Here is a 22,853-nt window from a genome sequence, read left to right on the forward strand (position 1 = left end):
CTAGTTAACACCTAAACACCACGGTGATGGGTTGCTTTGGAGAGAGCAGGGTTAGACAATGTGATGGTTTGCTTTCCAAACCTAACCCAGCCACTTTGGAAAGAACAACTCTTAAGATTTAAATACCCTAACAATTTATTTGCATTTTAAAATGTCCCCCATTCTAAGGCAGACTGACAACCTCTCCCACACAAAAGCTACACTCCATGTCCTGTGCTGGGCAACCCTTCAAAGCAAGCAATCCATTATTATTTATTATTGGCCTTGCCATAGTGCTTAGGAGTCTTAGTGATAGACCAGGACCTCAGTGCACTAGGCGCTGTACAAACAGAACAAGAGGACAGTCCCTGCCCCCAAAGAGTTTACAGTGTAAGTACAAGACTAGCAACAACAGATGGATACAGGCAGATGGAATAGTACAAGGCAAAAATGTGAAAAATATTGGTCAACATGATAGGCAGTGGTCTCAGTAGATCAGCAGCCTAACCATCATCAAGGTTCTTGTAGGCATTGTGGCAAAGAAGGGTTTTAAGGAGAGATTTGAAGGATAATGAGGCAGCGTTGCAGACACTTATGGGGAGCAAGGGAGAAAGCACAAAGGTGAATGTTTGAAAACTAAACAGGTGGGTGATGGAGGCGGGCATCATGGGCTGATCAGAGTTTGGAGCAGACACCTCAGCAGGGAATGAGAGATGATGAATAGAGGGGTGATAGGCTGTGGAGAGTCCTAAAAGTGAAGACAAGCATCTTATGTCTGATGTGAAGGACAACGAGGAGGGGCAGTGAGGGGATGCACAGAGATGGGTGATGTGGTCAAAGTGATGGGACAGGAAAATGAGCTTTGCAGCAGCATTCTGAATGGATACAAGTGGGGCAAGATTGCATTGATCAAAGCCAGAGAACAGGATGTTGCAGTAATGGAGATGTGAGATTATGTGATCCTGGATGAGAGTTTTAGCTGAGGAAAAGCTGCATCTTAGAGATGTTATGTAGAAAGAATCTGCAAGATTTAGACACAGTCTGGATGTGAGGATCTAGAGAGAAGTCTGAGTCAAAGATGACACCCCGGTTAGGGGCCAGAGTGACAGGCAGGGTGGTGGTGTTGTGATCATGTGATCGTATTGTGGTCATTGTGATTGAGAAAGGCGGCAGCAGAAAGGGCTTAGAGGGGAAGACTAAGAGCTCTGTTTTGGCAGTGTTGAGCTCTGGCTTCTTGATAAGTGTGGACAAGGAGGATGACTTAGCACCATTCTTCTCAGTCAGCAGGAAACTCACCTTGTCAATATTCCCATTTTTATTTGAAAATTCTTAATGGGATAAGCCCTCAAAACAAAACCAGCCTCTTGCATGTCAAAAGAAGTCAGATGCAGAGTATTTATTGCCAACACATCTCCCCTCACCCTAAATGGCTGATTAATTTTATCCCTTAGGACATCTATCATTTCATATCCCACATAATTTTTTTTCCTGCTGGCACTGCCTTATTTTCACGCATCAAGAGAAGATGTACAGACACAATCCAATTCACAACTTGAAGTAATTGTTTGAGAAACAAACAGCAGTTTCACTGGGGTCCTAGCAAGAATATCATGAATTGATGCTTCTTATCTCTTCATTATCTTTCTGCAAGAGTTGGCTGGGATCACGTGTTCTCTGCCTCTGTGCAGTGACATTGGAACTTGTCATCCCTCCCATCTGTAACAGACTGTTTGGGAGGCAGCAACCACTTACAATGTAACAATCGGAGGCCCTTGCTAAGCTGGAGAGACTTTCAAAAGAAACAGAACATAAGCCAGAGAGGAGTATTCCGCTGGTATGTGCATCATGGCCCCCTCACTTATATATGTATGCTGCTGTGAAAATAAAGCCGTAAGCTGAGGTTTTCAGTATCTAAACATCTCTTCTGTTTAAAACAGCTGCTGAATTTTAATCAGAACTTAAAAATCAAAATCACAACTCTGGCTAATGCAGTACATCCCATCAAAGTATTTTAAGTGCTTCCATGTCTCCATTTTTGTGGGGATTTTTTAATTTGTACTGTTTGGTTGGGTTTTTTAATTAGACCTTTTGTGCTGCTTTTAAAGTATTTGCATTCAGAGTCATGCTGCAAGATATTAGTCCTGTGTGTAAGTGAGAGACCTTCTCCAGGTTGAGAGTCAGTGATCTTCATTTTAAGGAAAAATTTGAAATGTACTTGCCTATGAAATGGCTAGTGCTAATGCCACATGACTGAAACCACCCCCATCTGAAAGAGAAATCATGTATCCATCACAAGGCTGGAAATTTACAAGAAATATCAAAAACTGATTCAGGCAAAACTGTTTGCAGTTCTCAAACCTTACTGAACAACATACAAATAATGCAGGAATCTAGAGATTGGGATAAAAAATAATTGAAGCAATTAGGGGATGATTTTTAAAACAGTTACAAAGGGTAATAAAGTTATCAAGTAACTAGCCAGTGTTACTAAGAAAGGCTGTGAAAGCAAGTGTGTGTGTGTGTGTGTGTGTGTGTGTGTGTGTGTGTGTGTGTGTGTGTGTGTGTGTGTGTGTGTGTGTGTGTGTGTGTGTGTGTGTGAGAGACAGAGACAGAAAAAGAAAATGAATAGGTAGGTTATTGATTTTGATCCACACTCCTGCAACTACATAGAATAAACAGGTGTGAAATTTAGTTTTTAATTTTTGTCTTGAACATACAGCTGTTAATTGTAGCTATTTGGTCTTTCAATGGGGTTAGGCTCTATGCTGGTGGGCTGGGCTCTCAGTTCTTCCTGTCAGAAAAGATGCGCCTACACCATTAGTCAAACTGGCAAATTTGTTCTTGGATCCAATGATTCCACAACAAGTGGCCATGACACAACTTGCTCCTTTCAGTGCCCTGGGTTCTCAACCTCTCTCTTTCTGAGTCCCCCCTCTCCCCAAGAACATGCTATAAAAACTCCATGGCCCACCTGTGCCACAACAACATTTTTCTGCATATAAAAGGCAGGGCCAGCATTCGGGGGTAGCAAGCAGGGCAACTGCCCAGGGCCCCATGCCACAGGGGCCCCTACAAAGCCACATTGCTAGGCTTCAGCTTCAGCCCTGGGTGGCAGGACTCAGGGCCTCGGGCTTCAGCCCCATGCAGTGCGACTTCGGTTTTCTGCCTTGGGCCCTAGAGAGTCTAATGCTGGCCCTGCTTGGCAGACCCCCTGAAACCTGCTTGAAGCCCCACAGGGGCCCCTGGTTGAGAACCACTGCTGTAGAAGAGAGGAAAAACAGTTCTTAAGCAGAAACTAAGAGACTAAAATGGCCTGGGAACTGGTTATGCACCCGACCAGTTCTCATCGTTTCCCCATCCAGGTCGTTACCGTCAATCAGGAGATTCTTGCCGCCAGAGCCTATGCTTGGACTCTGTCCTCACTGCAGGGCTCTCTCAGAAGTGAGAACTCTCACAAGCTCCTAAATCTGGCAGCTGTCAGGGCTTCATGCAACATGCATTTCTTCTGCTTAGGGCTCATGTTAGTATTTTGTTCCTACTTCATGCTTTGGCAAATGGCATGTCTAACATTTGACTCTCTGTAACTGCAGTGTTTTACTACCACAGCCCCAGGATCTAGCGAGAAGAAAAACGCCAAAGGACCTGGTTGCAGGCATCAGTGGTTTGCAAGCACCCTTGTCTTGTCCAGTGGGCGTTACTGCAGCAAATAGAAATTGCAAGCAGAGGCCGAATGGCAATGAGTCAGCCAGGCAGAAAGGCATGAGAACAAAATGAACGGAAAGGCAATAAACCTGTAATATTTCACCATCCGTACTGAATTCCTGGATAACCTCAATCTATGAGTGTTGTAGGAGATGAGCGTCTATGAGTGTCCCTGGAGATGTAGTTACAGTACATTAATGACATCACCAATGAAGAGAAACAGCAAAGTGAATGCACTTTCTCTCCACTGTGGTGAAACCATCATGAAGGAGGGATGGTGCAGCTGGCACCCCAGCCTCTTTGTGGATTCTTAAGCCCCTCAGATTCTCCTGCAGTTATCAGATAGCTTCCCAACGAGCAAAGAAAAGGCTCCCAGGGTTTACTGGCTTCCCTGAAGGAAACAGGAGTAAGGGAAGTCACAAGGCAATGCCAAGCCGTGATAGAGGCCCTGATTCAGGAAAGCATCCCTCTTTAGGAAGGGCATTTAAGCAAAGGCTTAAATGCTTCCTGCACAGGTGCCATATTTGTGAAATACTTGGGGATGAGGGAACAGAACACAGAGGTCTCAGAGCTTAGGAGAGAAGTAAATACCATGTGGTACAATGAATGAAATGTAAAAAATTACACTCACACACATACACACACACACAGAGATGCATTCTCTAGAAATAGCTAGGAAGCAACCCAAAGTTTAGAATCAGAGAAGAGAAAGTTTAAAAGCAGGAAAAGGAAATTTCCCTGCTTCTCTTTGACACACACAGAGTGCAATAGTTCATCTCAGGGAGATAGTAGGGGAGACCCTATTACTCAGGATATTTAAAACTATATTGGACAAAGCTCTAGAAAATGTACAATAGGGAACAACCCTGCACTTGATTTCCCAGGGCATGGATTCACCAAGGATCCAAATGGGCCACCTTTTTTTAAATGTTCTCTAAATTTGCACTCACAAATTAAATTATTTAGATATCTAACTAGCTGACTGTACCCCAAAAATCAGGCAGAAAATCCACAGTCAATCTTTTGCACCATCAGTGCAGCAGCTGCAGGAGGTGCCAAGCATACATTCGTATGAAATATAATCACTTACTGGCTTTTTCTGGAAGTTAGTCACATAGCACTACGTTGGCACATGCTAATCACCTGACCAAATGGAGTCCTGCTTTCTTTCATATTTTCTAGGCACTCTTGCATTTGTCCCTATAGCCTACTTGGTGCAGAAATAACAAAGACCAAAAAAAACCGATTTCCTATTAGCAACACAGAAATCTCAGGCAGCCAGTTAGAAGAGAGCTCTTTAAAGAGATATAAACCCAAGAGTTTTGTATTGAGATAGGTGCCACAGATGGCATACCAGATGAGGATTAATTTAGGAATCATGTTTCTTAAAATGATATGGTCTACCTTTCCAGTTCCATATTTTCCTTTTTTGACTTGAAGCAGGGATTTAAGTTCCCCTCCCAGCTATGAATTTTTCATGAACAAGCATTACAAAAATAGTAGTAATGAAGCACAAAACCCAATAACATATTGCAAAATTTTTGACGTGAACAACTGTGCAACCTAGCTACCTATGAATGGATATGTGAGGAAATATAGATATTTGCATGCTCATACCTCGTTTCACCTTTGAAAATTTGTTCTCCAACATTTAGAAACCACTAATCCTAAATAATGCTTTCTAGCAACTTTATTTCAGACAGGTTCCTGATTTACAAAGGCAGGGGTAATAAATCATTATTATATCTTGATTTTTTTCCTTTTATGCGGAAAGGAAAGTTCAGTATAAATAAGTCTCCTAAGATGTATATTTCCAGTTAGATTGCACCCTGATCTGATGCATAATGCAAGCTGATTCATTTACTATCCTTTATCCCTTTGAAAGCATTTTTGGAAGACCCAGTGACATCTGATAATTAAAAGACACTATCTCTCACTGATGCAGTGAGAAAGACATTCATTTTTAGATTCCGCCATTAAAAAATTTACCAAAAACCACAACAGTGGAAGATATCAGAATAGGGAGTCACAACATTCCACAAAATGCAAATAAAATGCTAATGATAAGTTACCCCTCTTCCACATCCGAGTTGCAATGTAAGTGAAAAACACACAGCAAAACTGTGTAAAAAAAGAGAAAGTTCAAAGCTCTGAAGTACTCCCTCTTTGTAAAGGTTTCCTCAAGATTATGACAAGATTATGACATCCACGTAAACCACATCATCATGTTTCTTGTGAGAACAGTTGTTTTCAGTCACGCCATCACCTTAGTAATACATACAAGTTAAGTTGTTTCATGGCTCATCTCTATATTACCCTCTACTCAACACCAAGGATTTAGCCTGTCTTCTAGACCTCATGTTAAAATGAGGGGAGAGAAGGAAAAGAGGATAAAAAGCGTCACTTACCCTTAAATTATTTCAACACCATCCCACTTTCCCTGTTCTGTTTAAGATGTGGGCCTCCCTTTTGGTTACTTTTTCCAAATTTGGTCTTTGGGTAGTTGAAGAGGAGAGTGGAAGGGTTTATACTTGTTGATGAAGGAGACTGTAAAACAAAGAGAAGTGATTTAGTGCAAAATAGTCCCCTATGCACATACATATCAGATTAAATTCAATTATTGGCACCTACATCAATGCAATGCTTTCTATTGTTTTTATGCACGCATACAAATATCACATGGATCAAGGAGAATGCAGTTGTCAGTTATTTGGAGGGAGAGGGGGAAGAGTGATTTGTAAAAAATACAACAAAACAAAACAAAAAAACCCAGCTTTTAAAAGGCCAGCAAAGGAAGCTTCTGCTGCTCTTTAGCAAGATGCCAGCCAGTGCGCTGGGCAACTGTGCAGAAGTGGGTCTGCCCTCAGATCTTGCCCTCTCTAGGCAGGTATAGAGATGTACTCCACCATCTGGAGATGAAATAGCAGGATGAGGTGCATTGGTCTTCAGCACCTCATGCAGGACAATTTATTAAGCAGCATGGGTGGCAGAAGAAACCATCTACACATTTTTTGCTGAACAAATATAGTGGCACAATAGGGGCCATACTGAGAGAGCAAAAGGAAAATTAAGAGCTGAAGAGACAAAAAAAGATGAACAGAAAGGAACTGCTGGACACTGAGCTAATGCTTAGAGCCCAGGGCAAGATCAAACCAATCTGTGTCAAAAGGCTTTCATAAACTCTATTCATTGAGCAAAGGTAGGTATGGGAAACCGCTCGAGTCAGGCCAAAGGGCAGAAAATTCTGGAACCTTTATTTCAGCTCTTCCCCCACCCCCCAGCAAATGGACAAAAGGTTCTTCCGCACTACATTCAAATGTCAACAGGCATCAAATGCAAGCATTCGTCCAAATCTTGTTGCAACAAAAGGCTGCATATTGTGGAGTGAAATTAACTATGGACAACATTTAGGGCTCCATAAGTAGCCCCAAAGCTTCAGTTTATGTCACACCATCTACTTTAACTGCAGAATTTCTTACAAGTGATTATTTCCCCCAAATACCTACAGACCCATGCATCTATTTAAACACACAGACAGACAATCGGGCTATAAAAAGTTACAGGGTAAACAGCTGCTGTACAAATAAACGTGAGGTTTTTTTGGGGGGGGAGAGTCTGAAACAATAATACATTTTTGATGTATGATAGAAGATTCATTTTTACATCTACAGCCCTCTCTCCACGCTTGGCTCACACCTGGACTCTTAAGGCAACATGGGGTGACTGGGAGAAACGTCTTGGGCTATTTCCTTGACACTGACCTCCAGCAATCATGATTTATTTTTCTACTGCACAGTTTTAGGTCCTTAAAATGTAACTTTATTTTTAGATGGTTGAAAGAAGAATGGAGATGAGAAAGGACTGATTTTCAGTGTTATCTGATGTCATTAAAACTGTCCAACCTTTTGTATCCCATTAAAATCTCTGAGACACGCACAGAGTCGTTTCCCCCCCAACCCCATGATTAATATACACAGCTCCAAAGACAACAACAAATTACATATGTCCTTGGCTAAGTTAGGTTGTAAGGCACTAGTGGTAGGGATTGTCTTGATTTGCACTGTACGGCACCATATTTACAGATGACACCATTAGAAAATGTACAATCAGAACTATTAAACAGTGCTCACAATAAACAGCTAATGGTTACATAACACAACACTTTTCAATAGATCTCAAAGCACTTTCAAAGCTGGGAAGCTTTCCATTCCCATTTGACAGAACGGGGAAGCTCAAGCACAGCTGAAGAACTGAGGTTAAGTGCCTCCCCCAAGGTCACGGGCAGAGCTGGGAACCCAGGCCTCCTGACTTCTTACCCAGCGCCCTATCTGCTGGAACACACTACCACCTTACTGCTTTTAAACAGAAGTGTTACTATAAGCATAAGTAATATAGACTCCCTGCACATTTTAATTTTTAGTACAGAGAATAAATAATTTAAACATCTTAAAAAAGACACCCTCAGCCTAATAATTGCTGAAAGAGGTGACAAAGCTGGTAGCACCTTACTGCACCTATTAAAGGGAATGCTTGCAGTCTCACTAATTTTCCTAGTGAGATTTTTAGCTCTCCTGTTACAATACAGAATAGCGCGTTGGGGCAATTGGGTTGAGGGTGTGGAACCACCTACAAACAATTCAGGGAACCTGCACACCCATCAGAATCATTTCCAGATTTGCTGTCATTGCTCCTGCTCCCAAGCTATTAGATAAAAGGTAAAGCTAAAAAAGGTAGGTAATTTGAATTACTCATGGACAGCAGAAAACTGAAGCTATAATTTCCCACATGTTTTTAATGGGTGTAGGTGTATATATGTGAATACCCTTGGAAAACAGACAAACCTGATGCCCAGAGAGAGGTCTTCTTAAAAAGAAGTCAGGGAAAAAGCAGCACACTTAACCCTGGTCTACACTATGGGATTAGCTTGAATTTAGCCGCGTTAGGGTGATTTAAAAGTGACTGCGTCCACACAACCAACCCCGTTCTGTCGACCTAAACGGCTCTTAAAATTGACTTCTATACTCCTCCCCGACGAGGGGAGTAGCGTTAAAATTGACCTTGCTGTGTCGAACTTGGGGTAGTGTGGATGCAAATCAATGGTATTGGCCTCCGGAAGCTATCCCGGAGTGCTCCATTGTGACAGCACTTTGAACTACGATGCACCAGCCAGATACACAGGAAAAGCCCCAGGAACTTTTGAATTTCATTTCCTGTTTGGTCAGCGTGGCGAACTCAGCAGCACTCAGCAGCACAGGTGACCATGCAGTCCCCCCAGAATCGCAAACGAGCTCCAGCATGGACCGAAAGGGAGACACTGGATCTGATTGCTATACGGGGAGAAGCATCTGTGCAGGCCAAACTCTGATCAAAAAGAAGAAATGCAAACATATATGCCAAAATCGCACAGGGTATGGTGGAGAGAGGCTACAACAGGGACACACAGCAGTGCCACGTGAAAGTTAAGGAGCTCAGGCAAGCCTACCAAAAGATAAAGGAGGCAAACGGTCGCTCTGGGTCAGAGCCCCATACATGCTGCTTCTATGATCAGCTGCACGGCATTCTAGGGGGGGGACCACTACCCCACCACTATCCAGGGACACCTGCAAGGGGGGAGTCTCACAAAACAGGGAGGAGGATTTTGTGGATGAGGAAGAGGAGGAGGAGGAGGAGAATGTGCAGCAGGCAAGTGGTGAATCCATTCTCCCTGGCAGCCAAGACCTTTTCATCACCCTGGAGCCAATACCCTCCCAAGGCGGGATCCCCAACCCTGAAGCAGGAGAAGGCAGCTCTGGTGAGTGCACATTTGTAACTACAGTACAGGGTTTAAAAGCAATAGTGTTTAATGTTTGATTTGCCCTGAAGAATTGGGATGCATTCGCGGCCAGTACAGCTACTGGAAAAACCTGTTCACATGTCTGGGGATGGAGTGGGAATCCTCCAGGGACATCTCCATGAAGCTCTCCTGAAGGTACTCTGAAAGCCTTTGCAGAGGGTTTCTGGGGAGGGCTGCCTTATTTCGTCCTCCGGGTAGGACACTTTACCACACCAAGCCAGTAGCAAGAATTCTGAAATCATTGCAGCACAAAACAGGGCAGCAAATGGTCCTGGGTTTTGGTTGCATTCAAGCAACATACGGTCTTTATCTTTCTGTGTTAGCCTCAGGAGAGTGATATTCATGGTCACCTGGTTGAAATAGGGGAAATTTTGTAAGAGAACAGTAAAAGGACCCTGTTCATGCTGGGCTGTTTGTGCTTGGCTACAAGGGAACATCCCATGGCCACGCGGTGGGAAGGAGGGGTGAAGGATCATCCCAGAGAATAGACACGCGGCGGGGGAGGAGAGAAGGGATCATCCCAGAGAATAGCCACGTGGAGAGGTGGGGGGAGGTGTGTGCTGCACATCCACCTGAAAACCACAGCCCCTCCTTTTAAATGCGAAACCCAACTCATCGATTGCTCTGGGAAAGGATGACGCTGCAATTTGAAAACATTGTCACATGTTATGAAGGCATAAGAAGCCAACCCCACATACCAAAAGGCTTACCATGGCTGCCTGGAAACTGCATTCTGTTTCCCAGCCGTGTGTGTGTGTGATGTTGTGTGTGATGTGTCACCATACCGGCAGGTGCTCAATATAAAAGGCAAAATGCGACCTTGTACCTAAAGCACATGTGCTGTCTACTGTGAATTGCTTGATTCACTGTGAAAGAGTCTCCCTTTTGTTTTCAGAAATGTATCAGCTTAAATTTTACTCTCCCTTTTTATCTCCCCCCCAGGTGCAAATGTTTCTACGCTCCCCCTATCATCTCCGTCCCTGAGGTTATCGCAGATTAGAAAGTGAAAAAAACGGACTTGCGATGACATGTTTTTCCGAGCTCATGCAGTCCTCCCGCACTGATAGGGCACAGCTTAATGCATGGAAGTATTCAGTGGCAGAGGCCAGGAAAGAATTAAGTGAGCACGAAGAGCGGAGGCAGGACGTGATGCTAAGGCTAATGGGGGAGCAAACGGCCATGATGAAGCATCTGTTGGGGGAGCAAACGGACATGATGAAGCGTCTGTTGGAGCTGCAGGAAAGCCAACAAGAGCACAGACCCCTGCTGCATCCATTGTATAACCGCCTGCCCTCCTCCCCAAGTTCCATATCCGCCTCACCCAGACGCCCAAGAACATGGGGGGAGGCTCCGGGGACCCAGCCACTCCACTCCAGAGGATGGCCCAAGCAACAGAAGGCTGTCATTCAAACAGTCTGATTGTTAGTGTGACTACAAAAAAACAATGTGGTCTTGCCCTTCCCTCCTCCCCCACCCCATCCGGGTTACCTTGTCCATTATCTCATTTTTTTTTAAATTAATAAAGAAAGAATGCACGGTTTCAAAACAATAGTTACTTTGTTTCGAAGGGGAGAGGGTGGTTGGCTTACAGGGAATTAATATCAACAAAGGGGGCAGGTTTGCATCAAAGAGAAACACACACAACTGTCATACTATAGCCTGGCCAGTCATGAAACTGGTTTTCAAAGCCTCTCTCTGATGTGCAGCGCACCTAGCTGTGCTCTTCTAATCGTGCTGGTGTCTGGCTGCTCAAAATTGGATGCCAGGTGATTTGCCTCAACTTCCCACCCCACCATAAATGTCTCCCCCTTACTCTCACAGATATTATGGAGCACACAGCAAGCAGCAATAACAATGGGAATGTTGGTTGCGCTAAGGTCTGACCTAGTCAGTAAACAGCACCAGCGAGCTTTTAAATGTCCAAAGGTACATTCTACCACCATTCTGCGCTTGCTCAGCTTATACTTGAACTGCTCCTTACTACTGTCCAGGCTGCCTGTGTAAGGCTTTGTGGGAGGAGGGATAGCTCAGTGGTTTGAGCATTGGCCTGCTAAACCCAGGGTTGTGAGTTCAATCCCGGTGGGGGCCATTTGGGATCTGGGGCAAACATTGGGGATTAGTCCTGCTTTGAGCAGGGGGTTGGACCAGATGACCTTCTGAGATCCCTTCCAACTCTGGGATTCTATAAGCCATGGGAGCAAGGGGTAGGCTGGGTCCCCAAGGATAACTATTGGCATTTCAACATCCCCAACGGTAATTTTATGGTTGGGAAAGCAAGTCCTTTCTTGCCTCTGCTCGAACAGCCCAGAGTTCCTAAATATGCGAGTGTCATGCACCTTTCCTCGCCATCCCACGTTGATGTCGGTGAAACGTCCCTTGTGATCCACCAGTGCTTGCAGCACCATTGAGAAGTACCCCTTGCAGTTTATGTGCTGGTTGGCAAGCTGGTCCGGTGCCAAGATGGGAATATGCATTCCGTCTATCTCCCCACCACAGTTAGGGAACCCCATTGCAGCAAAGCCATTCAGTATGACCTGCACATTTCCCAGAGTCACTATCCTTGATAACAGAACGTCAATGATTGCATTGGCTACTTGGATCACAGCAACCCCCACAGTAGACTTGCCCACTCCAAATTGATTCCCAACTGACTGGTATCAGTCAAACGTTGCAAGCTTCCACAAGGCTATCACCACTCACTTCTCAACTGTCAGGGCAACTCTCATCTTGGTATTCCTGCGCTTCAGGGTGGGGGAAAGCAACTCACAGAGTTCTAGGAAAGTGCCCTTACACTTGCAAAAGTTTTGCAGCTGCTGTGAATCATCCCATACCTGCAACACTATGTGGTCCCACCAGTCTGTGCTTGTTTGCCTGGCCCAGAATCGGCGTCCCACTGTATCAACCAGCCCCACTGCCACCATGATGTCCCAATTGCCACAGCCCATGCTTTCAGGAACGTCTGTGTCCATGTCCTCTTCAAAATCCTCCTTGTGCTGGCATCTCTTAGCCTGGTTCTGCATATAGTCCAGGATAATGCATGAGGTGTTTACAATGCTCACAACAGCAGCAGTGACGGTGAACTCAGCGGGCTCCATGCTTGCCATGGTATGGTGTCTGCACAGGTAACCCAGGAAAAAAGGCGCAAAATGATCGTTTGCTGTTGCTTTCACAGAGGGAGGGGCGACTGACGACATGTACCCAAAACCACCCACAACAATGTTTTTGCCCCATCAGGCATTGGATGCTTAACCCAGAATTCCAATGGGCAGCGGAGACTGTGGGAACTGTGGGATAGCTACGCACAGTGCACCGCTCTGTAAGCTGATGCTAGCCACGGTAATGAGGACACACTCCGCCGACCTAATGCGCTTAGTGGGGCCATACGCAATCGACTGTATAAAACAGATTTCTAAAAATCTACTTCTATAAAGTCGACCTAATTTCATAGTGTAGATCTACCCTTAGTCTCTGCTCTACCCCTAGGAATTTCTGTAGAGGCCATTGTTAGCATGTGACTCATGTTACTGATTGAAGATCATCACAAGGGTCACTTTGGATGGGTCATGTTTGTGGCTTTAGATTAACCCAAAGGAGCAATGGGATGAATGAGCCAGTGGAGCAGCTGAACTAAGCAGAAAAGCTCCCACGGGGACTAAAGAATATATTTTTGGTATCTGCTATTTTAAATGAAAGGTCAGAGTCCAGAGTCCTAAGTGAGGGTTGATTTGGGGGAGAGAGTTAAGAAAGCAGTTATGATGATTGGAGTTGGTGTGCAATAGGCCAGATGGAAAGATGGATCTGATACATCTGAAACCCAAGGCACAAATGGCCCTAGTAAAAAGAACATCAGAAGATTAAGTACTATAACTTGAACCCACACACTTAATTAACCACATTCCTGTGACCTGGGGTTACGCCTGCTCCCCCAAAGATTCATCTAGCTTTCATATTATTAGCTGTAATGTTTGGAAACTGGTTGTCCCAGGGAATTGGTAACAGGATACAGGGTCTTTCACCATGAGGTTGTTAGTCTGAGTCCAGCTCCGGTCCGCAGTGATATGACCTAATGGCTATTCACTGATGTATCTGAAGGAGTTTAGAGGTCTCAATCCTCTCCCAGTGAATAGGTTTTGAAATAACAACACACAATAGAGATGCTAAGAACTGAATGGGCCATGGAGATGCAAATCTCCTCCTACTCTTAGTAAAAAACAATATGAGCATGCAGGCAGGTCAGACTGGATGGTTTATTTGTTCTATGTCTCTACATCACTAGCACAATGGGGTGCTGGTCCATGACTAGGGCTCTGACATGCTATGATAATACAAATAAACAAACGTGAGGGACATTTCCACTGTTCTTGTCTGTGCCAAACCTAGTTTGCTGCTGAATAAAGAATTTCAGGTCTCCTGCCAGTTCAGTACCTTTCACCAACACTAAATTAGTTGTGAAAATGTTTAGACTGTGATTCTCAAAATAGTCTAAAGGAGTAGTAGATGCCCAAATACCACTGGATGTAATGGGCTTGGGCACATAAATCTCCTAAAATTTGTCTACACTGCAACCAGAAGTGTGATCGCAACACCTGTAGACACTAGCTTTAATCTAGCTAGCATTGGTACCAAGAGCAATGAAGCCACAGCAGCATGGGCTTCCTAGCAGGCTGTACAAGCCATGCTGAGACACTCGGTGCTTACTGAGGTGGCGAGCCCGCCCTGACATCTGTGCTGCCACAGCTCCACTACCATTGGTAATGGTGCTTAGCTTCGGGCCCCCCACGTCTCCTCTGGTTAGATTAAAAGTGGCTTAGGCATGTCGACATGTGCTGCACACACACCCCGATTGCAGTGTAGCCATACCCTGAGACTCCTTTGAAAGTCACAATCTTCAAGTCTCAAGTTGAAGTTTAACTTCCAGTGCACATCAAAACTACATCTGAAAGAGAGTTCCCCCAACTTGCTTATCACAACAGCCACAAGTAGGAAAACATCCATTGCAAACAAGCACTTTGGCTGTTTTTTTTATTGCCTTAGCTGCCATCCAACATATAGGTCCCATTATGAAAGTGCTACTTTATCTATAGAGAGAAGATACAAATAAAATCCTTCAAGGGAAATTAGGAGAGGTTATTTTTGTTGTTGCTGCCTTTGTTAATCTGAGTAGAATACCAAGTGCTGTTGGCCTTTTTAGCAGGCTGACAGCCCTCAAGGCAGGGACAGCTTCACAGGTTTGGCCATGTGCACGCCAGTTTGAAAATAAATCTAACCTTCCAATGTCTGGTTTCAGAGTAGTAGCCGTGTTAGTCTGTATTCGCAAAAAGAAAAGGCGTACTTGTGGCACCTTAGAGACTAACAAATTTATTTGAGCATAAGCTTTCGTAAGCTCACTTCATTGGATGCATTCCAATGTCTGTTTTTGTGCCATCATTCCTCCCTGGAAAAATCTGTGTGCCTGGAAGAGTTTCCCAGAGGTCTGTTGTACCTTCCCTTGTCAGAAGCTCATTACAGCACGTTTATGAAGGGTGGGGGCAGAAAGGATCTTGGGAATTGCAATCCCGACAATCATCCATGCCGAACCCCAGCAGCTAAAAACACGATGAAATTACAGAAAAAGAATCTAACTTTATCAGTGTATCTTTTTGTCTATATATGGACAGAGACTGACCTTCAGACAGATGGGTGATAGGGACAATATAGATTAGAGGATGGGTGTGATAGGCAGACACAAGGAATGTGTTTGCATGTGTAGTTCCATATTTTTTACACCAAGGTATGCCAAGATGTATACTTCCCGTCAAGACATCCACAGCTTTCTAATTCTATAAATCCAGCTGACCTTGGACTCCAATGGGCTTGGTAAGACCACAGGGAGAAAGATGCTTGGCAATTTTTTTCCGCCCCGGAAATTCACTGAGCTTAAAGTTAGTCTTGTATAGGATCTCCAGTCATATTTCAGCTAAGTGCAAGTTATTTGGGAGGAGGGGGAAGGATGGGATAGAGGGAAAAACAGCAAAGAAAACCTTTGAGTTTTCAGAGTGAGTTCAAAGATGCTGCATGGGAATTTGGTTTCCTGAACTCAGAAGTTCCATTTCTGCTTAGCCTGACCTGACACCAAGAAACCTCACCTAATTTTACAGTGCAACAGGTTTCAGCACATTATAGATGAAGCAGGAGGAGCTGGTGCAGGTTTCTTGGCAACATTTGAAATTGCACATCTTTCTCCCCAGTCCTCTGCTCCCCACCTCAGAGGTACAGGGACTTGTCCTGGGGCTCAGACATGGTGATCTCTGGCAGGATTCCAACACTGCACAGATGGCCATGATTTGGTTACCCTGTGCTAAATCGAATCTGCACAGGCTATGCACATACCAAGTTCCAAAGCAAAATGAACGTTTGTTCTACAACAAAACACACTGCAAGTGGCCCTTAACCAATTTTAACTGTTGCTACAGACAGATAAGACCATGGTAGCACATCTCACATCCTGTTGTTAGGGCAAGCTCCGCGCTGCTAAACATATGAGTGGCAATGCAGACAGATCTATATTTTGTATTTCAGTATAAATTATAGAGCAGCATAATAGAACTGAAGAGGCAGCTTTGCTCTTCCCTGCATCAGTTCTTTCACATTTTGAAGCCCATTAAATTTCTTCCCATTTAGTTGCTTTATTTTGTTTTTTTGCTGCATAAAATTGTTCCACATTCAAGAAGCAATGAAGCTGAATAAATAATCACCAACTTCCATGCAAAGCCTCCAAGAGCTGTTATGTAAAGCAGAAGGGTATCAGCAGATAGAGACGACTCTAGAACAACCTAAGGTTTAGTATTCTATGTCAGCTTGACACACAGGGGAAATAACCCTTTAATCCAGTGCAGTGTATTTCATTTGCTGTAGTGTTATGCAGTTCGAAGATGTTATGAAAGGCATCCCCAGAGAGATTTAAGACTTCAAAAACATCCCGAGTTTGAACTTAATTCCACTATTCCAAAAGGCTGTAGCAACGGAAGATGACCTTTTATGTACCTCACATGCCAGGAACTGTTCTGTCTCATAATGTCATGCCAAATTAGAATGGTCTCCTCTTGGGCTTTTTTTTTTTTTTTAAATTAAAAGCATCTGTCACTACTAATGACACAGCATAAAAAAATCAATAACAAACAGAGGTTAAAAATGGTGACGTCAGGAGAGATTGGTAGGCCCAGGGCAGTAGTAATCAGGAATAGGGTCTTTCACACCTTTGACTTTACCAGGTCACATCCAAATCCAGGCCACGTCACTAGTGAATGAATGTTGTTACCATCTGACCAATGTTGGTGAAATGGACCCATGCTCTCCATCCAATTCTTAATGGAGAGGTATCACAAAAATCATCACCACACTTGGTAGCTCTGCTGAGAGTCTCCACAGAAAGGAATCCAAAGACTGAATGGAACTTGGAGACTGAGGTACCATCTCAGACTTAGGGGTGATCCTTCCAAGAGTTGAGGTACAGTGTAGGAAAAGCTGATGCTACCACAGCATGTGCTGTACCTATTCAGTACATAAGGATAATGAGCTCAGGCTCAAGGACTGTTAATTTAGCTACTTTCTTCAACACTAAAGACAACCCCCTGCCACACATTGTAGCAAAAGGTTGGGCAGGTAGATTGGACAGTGCCTCTTGCAATCTAAGGCTATGTCTACACTACAATCGGATCAATGTTCTGGTGAACGATGCACCGGGGGTCGATTTAGCAGGTCTAGTGAAGACCCGCCAAATCAACCGCAGATCGCCCTCCGGTTGACCGCGGAACTCCACCCCAAACAAGAAGAGTAAGGTAAGTCGACGGGAGAGTGTCTCCCATTCACCCGAGCTACATCAACTGAAGCTACGTTATTCACCTAGCTGGAATAGCATAACTTAGGTCGACTTCCTCCGGTAGTGTAGACATAGCCTTGGTCACTGTATTGTAGGGAAAAATATAACATAGATCTCAAAAAGCTCAAACCCAATGCTGGTCTTGAATATATAGTTACTTTGATTTTAAAATGATAGTGATTGTATAGTAATAAAATAGAAATTGACAATTAAAGCATTAACTGAGGTGATAGAATTATATGACAATACCTGCTGAATGGTGCTTAATCAACAGTAAATGCTTTACTGAGCATCTGGTATTATTTAATAGTAACCATCTTATTAAAAGCTTTTGGGAACCTGCTTTAAAGTGGTTCTTTAATATTAAACGTGTCCACTAATTATATTATTTTGAGTTGAACTGTAATATTTTAGTTTTGATTAATTCAAAGACCATTCCATGGAAAAAAATAGTTACTAACCTTTTGTAACTGTTGCTCTTTGAGATGTGTTGCTCATGTCCATTCCATTTCTGTTTTTAATTAAACGTAAATTTGTATTTTTAAAAAATGTTACTCCTACACAAAATATACTAGCTTCTTTGCAAAATTCTTCATAATATTAAATTATTTTGCCTGTTAAATGTGGTACAAATAGCTTTATTGTATCATCAATACTAAAAAATGTTCAGTCAGCACTGCTGAAAAAATATAAACTAAATATGTCAAAGATACATCACTTTCTAGTCTTACTATTTTTTAAATGCCTTATTTTACAGTAGATAAGTAAAAAATCTTTACCACCTGACTCAGTGTGAGGCTCATTTACTCATGCAAATTTGAAACGAAGTGTCATAATACAATGAAATTATAAAAACATATCAAAAAGAAGTTAGCAAATCACTAAATTTAGCTCCTAATGGAGTTCAATGCCTTACACTGCTTTATGTTAATGTGAATAGCTACAGCACTCTGTAAACATCAGAGTGCAGTTTAGAAATCATTATATGTGCATTGTATTTTGGAAAGAAGTCTTTCAGGCTTACAGGATCCTACATCTTGATCTAAGTGAGAGTTGAATTTTGATCCTAGCAGAGATTAGAAATATGCTTAGTAAAAATAAATTAAAATGCATTGTACTTATCTCACTACAAGTGCTCAGTTGTGCATATTCCATCATCGGACATGATTTTAGTTAACCTCTTTGCAATTGCTGATACAAGTGAAGAATCTGGAATTATTACAGGCTAGATATTTTGCATTAGTATGGCTCTTCTAACTCAGTACAAAATATCAGGGCCTGATCTTCTGAAGTGCTGAGCACCTCCAGCCTGGTGCTGAATTCCCTCAACTCCCTCAGAAGTCAATGAGAGTTAAGGACACTCAGCACCTTGCAAGCTACAACTCTAAATGTGACCACTAATGTCAGATGAAAAATTTGTACTCCCTGAATGAATTACAGCAATCCGCATTTAAGGCATGGTCTAGATCCCTAGCTATAATATTCTTCTCCACTTGCTAAGGCTTTTTCTACACTACCACTTTTGTCAGGAAGACTTTTGTCAGTCAGAGGTGTGAAGAAAACAAACACACCTCTGACCAACGTAAGTTTCACCTGCAGAAGTGCTGGTGTGAACAGCGCTATGTCGGCAGGAGAGGCTCTCCTGCCAACACAGCTAATGCCGCTTGTTGGGAGTGGTTTAATTATGCGGGCAGAAGAGCTCTCTCCTGCCAGCAAAGGGCGGCTACACAGGAGACCTTACAGGGGCACTGTAGCGGTAGAGCTATGCTGCTGTAAGGTCCATAGTGTAGACACAGCCTAAGAATCCTACACCAGCACTGGCGCTGCCTTTGAAAAAAGAAGCAGCCCAACTATCTTCTAGGGCAGGATCAAGAGCAAAGGAGATAAAGGATGAGAGAAGACAAATTAAAATGGCCATGTGATCAGGCCCACATGTAATGCTCATTTAATCTCTCTCACTGATATAGCATCAATATTCTGCTCGGCAGTTCAGGAATGCTAAAGGCAAAGGATCTCTTTCCTGCAGAGTTCTCCTGTAATTTAAGTAGACAGTTTACAGGAGTTTATGATTTAAGTATCCCCCTGTCGGAGACCCAGCTTTGGCTCCTGGCCTCTAAGACCCCAGGCTGGTAAGTGTCCTGGAAGTTCTGCAGAGACAGCATGTCCTAACCACATATGACTTTTAAAGAGAAGAGAGAGACCTGCTGTCTATATGTGCAGTCCTTCTTGGCTTGAAGGATGATGGCTGCAGCATTAAGTCTTGGCCACCTGGGTGTCATGGGTAGGGGAAAAATTAGGATCCTCAATGCTCCTCCCAACCTCCTGGAGAAAGATGAAAATCAGGCAGTGTGGAGGGTAGAGGACCGGGATCCATGAAAATGTACTGAATTCCAGTCAGGACTGGGCCAACAGTTCACTGCATAGTCCTTAGGTAAGTCAGTTAATCTTCCTGAACTTCTATCAACCCATAGGTAAAACCAGAGACATCAATAAAGTATATAACCTAGCTGTGATTTCTTCTGTGTGCTGTAAATATACATATCTTTATGTAGATATAAATATACAATCTGTATGACCCGGATGACTGTGGTAGACCTGTACTTTAACCATAACATCATCCATTTCTCCTAACAGATATGACAAGGTGTGGAGAATGAGAAGGAGAAGGAGAGATGTTCTATATAAATATTAATTTTTTTTTGATATTTCACATACTATTTGGAGTGTGACATTGCACTACATTTCACTCTACAGACTGAATTTTATTTTTATCCTGAGTTAGATTTGAATCAGGTTTTGCAAAAGACAAAACAACACACTGTAATCATCCAGTGTGCCAATTAAGCTAAAACATACCCTGGAAATTAAAATTAAATGCCAAAGCTATGAAAAGAAACAGACTTTTCTCAAGAAAAAAATTAAAAAGAACATGTTCTTGGCAGTCCAGAAATGTATCCAAAGCAGTTATATAACTTACTATCATCCCTCACATCTGCATACTGTGTATCTTCATCAAATTCTGTATGTTTGTGCACATTTATAATCAAGAATTATTGAAGTTGATTCCATAAATTTCATTTAGTTGTTCACTGCTGCTATTTGTTTCCAAGGCAACAAATGCACTTTGCCCAAGCTGCACAGTAAATCATGATTGTTCTGAATTTGGGGGTCCTTGCCCCTTGTGCGGTGGAATGAATGCACTTGTACTGGCAAATAACGTGCCAGCACTTAGCCTGCAATAATTAGCCACATATTTGGTTGATTTTTTTTTAAATGAAGCTATGCTATGAAAGAAAAATGCAAAATGCAAAAGCAAATACGGACTGTGGGCTGCCATGTTTGGACGTCCAGCTACTCTTTGCTGACAGGAAAGAGACTAATGCAAAGCTTCTATCATACCTAATTTGCACCTAGGGTTGCTAGTGGTTGAGAAATCCATTTTCAAATTCAGGAGTCAAGGCTAGTTCTGTCATTTTTGTCCTTTCCATCACAGAGGATGCAAAAGGATAAAATAAAACAGAAAACCAATGAACAACACTTGAAATGCAAACATTATATACAACATAGCATCTACGTCCTTATTTTTATTTGCTGTTAATGCCCATCCCTCGCTCCTTACCTCACCTCACCTTTCTTTGTCTGTTAACTTCATTTCTTGTGGTTGGCTAATTAAACACCTAGAGCAGGGGTAGGCAACCTATGGCATGCATGCTGAAGGTGGAATGCGAGCTGATTTTCAGTGGCACTCAGACCGCCCGGGTCCTGGCCACCGGTCCGGGGGGCTCTGCATTTTAATTTAATTTTAACTGAAGTTTCTTAAACATTTTAAAAACCTTCTTTACTTTACATACAACAATAGTTTAGTTATATATTACAGACTTATAGAAAGAGACCTTCTAAAAACGTTAAAATGTATTACTGGTACACGAAACCTTAAATTAGAGTGAATAAATGAAGTCTCAGCACACCACTTCTGAAAGGTTGCCGACCCCTGACCTAGTGCATGGTGCCCAGTATTTTCAGCTCTCATTAAAGTTAAACAGGCACTCAGCTCTTTGCAAGATTTTCATCTTCAGGCAGCAAGATTTTCGGAAGCAGGGTCTTTTATTTCTGAAAAACACCATGCAAATTGATGATGCTTATGATAGAATGGCAGTGTCTTCTGTTGACAAACCCTGTTAGCAGGTGTTGGACCCTACACGGACATGCTAATTTAGGCCTTGTTTACACAGAAATTTGCACCAAGTTCTTACTAATTTGCTATAGCAGGTGCAGCTTGTAGGGCTTGGGGGGATATTTTGGGGGAAGACGTCTCCAGGTGGGCTCTTTCCCAGTTCTTTGTTTAACACGCTTGGTGGTGGCAGCATAGGGTTCAAGGACAAGGCAAAGTTTGTACAGGGAAACTCTTTCTGGTGGACACCAGGAAGACTGGCATCCTCAGAGACAGTTAGTAGTTCCAACTAAGTACCGGGTAAGGCTATTAAGCTTAGCCCATGATCATCCTCGTGGCCATGCTGGGGTGAACAGGACCAAAGACCGTTTGGGGAGGTCATTCCACTGGGACGGAATGGGCAAGGATGTTTCTGCCTATGTCCGATCTTGTGAGGTAGGCCAAAGAGTGGGAAAACCCCAAGACCAGGTCAAAGCCCCTCTCCAGCCACTTCCCATCATTGAGGTTCCATTTCAGCAAGCAGCTGTGGATATTCTGGGTCCTTTTCCGAAAAAGACACCCAGAGGAAAGAAGTACATACTGACTTTCATGGATTTTGCCACCCCATGGCCAAAAGCAGTAGCTCTAAACAACACTAGGGCTAAAAGTGTCTGTCAGGCACTAACGGACATTTTTGCCAGGGTAGGTTGGCCTTCCGACATTCTCACAGATGCAGGAACTAATTTCCTGGCAGGAACTAGGGAAAGCCTTTGGGAAGCTCATGGGGTGAATCACTTGGTTGCCACCCCTTACCATCATCAAACAAATGGCATGGTGGAGAAGTTTCATGGAACTTTCGGGGCCATGATAGGTAAATTCATAAATGAGCACTCCAATGATTGGGACCTAGTGTTGCAGCAGTTGCTCTTTGCCCACAGAGCTGTACCACATCCCAGTTTAGGGTTTTCACCATTTGAACATGTATATGGCTGTGAGGTTAAGGGGCCATTACAGTTGGTGAAGCAGCAATGGGAGGGGTTTACATCTTCTCCAGGAACTAACATTCTGGACTTTGTAACCAAACTACAAAACACCCTCCAAATCTCTTTAGCCCTTGCTAAAGAAAACGTAAAGGATGCTCAAAAAGAGCAAAAAGCCTGGTATGATAAACATGCCAGAGAGCGGTCCTTCAAAGTAGGGGACCAGGTCATGGTCTTAAAGGCGCTCCAGGCCCATAAAATGGAAGCATCGTGGGAAGGCCCATTCGTGGTCCAAGAGCACCTGGGAGCTATTAATTATCTCATAGCATTGCCCACCTCCAACCGAAAGCC

The 22,853-nt window shown here is 43.3% G+C and overlaps 1 protein-coding gene across 4 annotated transcripts in view; it reads right to left on the minus strand.

Annotated features, from left to right (window-relative positions):
• Nucleotides 1–22,853, minus strand: part of NEXMIF (neurite extension and migration factor) — a 231,208-nt gene that overhangs the window by 56,123 nt on the left and 152,232 nt on the right. For all 4 annotated transcript variants that reach the window (XM_073361123.1, XM_073361122.1, XM_073361120.1 and 1 more), the window contains exon 2: nucleotides 6,090–6,228. The gene's annotated coding sequence lies outside the window, so the exon portion shown is untranslated. The remainder of the gene's footprint in view (nucleotides 1–6,089; nucleotides 6,229–22,853) is intronic.

Source organism: Lepidochelys kempii, chromosome 9 (genome assembly GCF_965140265.1).
Source record: "Lepidochelys kempii isolate rLepKem1 chromosome 9, rLepKem1.hap2, whole genome shotgun sequence".
NCBI lineage: Eukaryota > Metazoa > Chordata > Testudines > Cheloniidae > Lepidochelys > Lepidochelys kempii.